Source organism: Rutidosis leptorrhynchoides, chromosome 2, assembly GCF_046630445.1.
Source record: "Rutidosis leptorrhynchoides isolate AG116_Rl617_1_P2 chromosome 2, CSIRO_AGI_Rlap_v1, whole genome shotgun sequence".
Classification (NCBI taxonomy): Eukaryota; Viridiplantae; Streptophyta; class Magnoliopsida; order Asterales; family Asteraceae; genus Rutidosis; species Rutidosis leptorrhynchoides.
In genome coordinates this window covers 410,702,953-410,706,702 of record NC_092334.1, presented here as the reverse complement: position 1 = coordinate 410,706,702, position 3,750 = coordinate 410,702,953, and positions in this window count along the sequence as shown.

Genomic DNA, 3,750 nt, shown 5'->3' with positions numbered 1-3,750 from the left:
TGGATAGTGCAACAACATCCTGTTTTGAACTCTTCCAAGAGACCGCACCTCTATTTAACATGAAGACATAACCAGATTGTGATCGAGAATCATCTCGATCAGTTTGGAAACTCACATCCACGTAACCTTTTACAGCGAGTTTCTCATCACCAGATTCGTATATGAGAAACATATCCTTAGTCCTCCTAAGGTATTTCAATATACTTTTAACCGCAATCCAATGACTGTTTCCAGGGTTATTCTGGTATCTACTTGTCAAGTTAAGAGCGCATGACACATCCGGTCTAGTGCATATCATTGCATACATGATTGACCCAATAGCTGACGCGTATGGGACATTCTTTATTCTCTATTGTTCATCTTTCGTGGTGGGGCACTGAGATGAACTGAGAAGTGTTCCTCTTTGAATGGGTACCAAACCTTTCTTAGAGTTCTTTATCTTGAACCTCTTCAAGACCTTTTCAATGTATGCATTTTAATTCAAACCTATCAATTTCTTGGATCTATCTCTGTAGATCCCAATCCCCAAAATGTATTGTGCTTCTCCAAGATCCTTAATGGAGAAGCATCTACTTAGCCAAGTTTTAATACCGTGCATTGTCGGAATATCGTTTCCAAATAACAATATATCATCCACATATAGTACAAGGAACATGATAGTGCTCCCACTAGCTTTCTTGTATACACAAGCTTCATCACCATTTTTAATGAAGCCAAATTTCTTGGCCTCCTCGTTAAAACGATGATTCCACATTCTAGATACTTGTTTCAATCCGTAGATTGACTTCTTTAACTTGCATACTTTGTTAGGATATTTCAGATTAACAAAACCTTCAGGCTGAACCATATAGACATCTTCCTCAAGATATCCATTTAGGAAAGCAGTCTTGACGTCCATTTGCCATATCTCATAATCATAATGGGCAATAATGGCAAATAATATCTTGATAGACTTTAGGATTGCCACAGGCGAAAAAGTTTCATCATAGTCAATCCCTTGAGTTTGAGTGAAACCTTTTGCTACAAGCCTAGCTTTATATGTATCCAAGTTTCCATGTATGTCGGTTTTCTTCTTGAAAAGCCATTTACAATCAACTAACCTGGAGCCAGTAGGTTGTAGTACCAATTCCCAAACTTGGTTGTCATACATGGATTGCATCTCAGCGTTCATGGCTTCCTGCCATTTATCTTTATCAATCCATGATAAAGCATCTTGGTAGTTGGTCGGTTCATCCAAATCAACCAGATAGCAACCATCTATGAGATACCCATATCTCTCAGGAGGATTACTAATCCTACCAGATCTACGAACGTTTTATATACTTTGATCATCTATTTGATCATTCTCAACATTTTCATGTTGAGTGCTAGTGTCAACCAATTGTGTATCATTTACTTGATCTTGAACCTCTTCAAGATCTATCTTCCTTTCACTATTACCTTTCATTAGGAACTTAGTTTCAAGGAATTCAGCTTTTCGAGTAACAAATACATTTTGCTCGGATGGATTATAGAAATAGTATCCCATATCATCCTTGGGATATCCTATGAAGATACACTTCGTGGATCGAGCATTCAACTTATTAGGGACGTAACGCTTAGGATAAGCTTCACATCCCCATACCTTTAAGTATGATAGAGATGGAGGTTTTCCAAACCACATCTCATGAGGAGTTCGTTCCACTTTCTTGGTTGGGGCCATATTTAGAATACGAGCCGCGGAGCATAGACAATAACCCCAAAATGGTAGAGGTAACGAGCTTCTTGCCATCATAGATCGAACCATATCCATTAGGGTTCGGTTCCTCCTTTCGAAAACTCCATTAAGTTGGGGTGTTCCAGGAGGAGTGAGTTGCGAGATGATCCCATAACTTTTAAGATGATCTTGGAAAGCATCGCTTAGGTATTCACCTCCTCTATCGGTACGAAGTACCTTGATTGTTTTGTTGAGTTGATTTTGTACTTCGTTTTGATATTCTTTGAATGCTTCAAAAGTTTTGTCCTTGTGTCTCAATAAGTAGACATATCTGAAATGACTGAAGTCATCAATGAAGGTAACGAAGTATCTTTCACCATTCCTACTCATGGGCTTAAAGGGTCCACATACATCCGAATGTGTTAATCCCAATAAGTCTTTAGCCCTTTCATAGGTCCCTTTGAAAGGTGCTTTAGTCATTTTGCCTTGTAAACAAGATTCACATACATCAAACGAGTCTAGTTCATTTGATTTCAAAAGTCCATTCTTTTGAAGTGTATGCATTCGATTCTTGTTTATGTGACCAAGGCGATAATGCCATAAGTAGGAATCACTCAAATCTCTTTTGAGTTTCTTGGTGTTTGCATGGAACATTGAGCTATTGTATGATGTGTCATCATGAACCAATTCATAAATACCATTCAAAGGCGAAGCCTTAAAATAGAACACACTATCTAATGAAACATGGATATCATCATCAATAAAATTAAAATCAAAACCACATTGTCTTAAACGGGAAATAGAAATAATGTTTCGAGTCAAATCAGGAGCATACAAAACATTTTTCAAAACAAGCTCCAAACCAGTTTGTAGCTTCAAAACAAAGTCTCCTTGAGTTCTACGTGCACCTTTGCACCATTTCCCATGAAGAGACTAGTTGTTCCTGCATCTTGCTTACTTCTTTTGAACCCCTGCAAAGAATTGTAAATATGAGTTCCACATCCCGTGTCTAATACCCATGTATTAGAAGAAGTAATACTAAGCTCAACGTATACCATATATACATTACCTGAGGTTTTCCCTGCATCCCTCTTTTCTTTCAACTCCTTCAGGTAGATCGGGCAGTTGTTTTTCCAGTGACCCATCTCACCGCAACCAAAGCACGGAGCTTCCTTGGGGTTAGCTTGACCGGCAACCTTTTGCTTCTTGTTCTTGTTGGTTGGGGTAACCATCTTCCCTTTTCCCTTGCCCTTGCCTTGGTAGGCGGGTCCTTTCCTCTTAGCCACCTTTGGCTTAGTAGTGGAATTGTTCTTGAACCCACCTTCATTGATCATAAGCACGGGTGAAGCCCTTTTACCCATGCTTGATTCGGCCGTCCTAAGCATGGCATGCAATTCGCCAATGCTCTTATCCCAACCATTCATGTTGTAATTCAACACGAATGTGTCAAACCTTTTTGACAAGGAGTTGAGGATAAGGTCCGTGGCTAATTCATTAGACACGTTACAGTTTAGAATGTGCAATCGATCAATTAGGCTTTTCATCTTAAGGACATAAGATGAAACGGATTGGGTGTCGTCCATTCGACATGCATGAAGCGCTCGAACCATTTCAAAGCTCTCGACACGAGCTTGTTGAAGGAACATCTGCTTCAATTGTGTGATCATGTCATATGCACTATGATGCTCGAAGTCCTTTTGGAGTTCGAGGATCATGGTCTCAAGCATAAGGCAAGAAACTTGCACCGAATCGGCGCAATATTTCTCCCAATATGCCATACCTTCGGCATCATCCTCCTCGGGTTGGTCGGGAATGGGGTCTTCCAACACATACGCTTTATCCTCAAGTTTGAGGACAATCCTAAGATTGCGGTACCGATCCATAAAGTCCGTATGGTTGAGTTTCTCCTTTTCGAGGATGGACCTCAACGATAGGTTATTAAAGTTGATTGGTGCGTTTGGAATGTTGTTGTTATTGGCGGCCATCTACAAAATTTAACAAAGTTTGTTTAAGTATAAATTTTAATTTAACAATCAATACCCTTTTAAATCCAA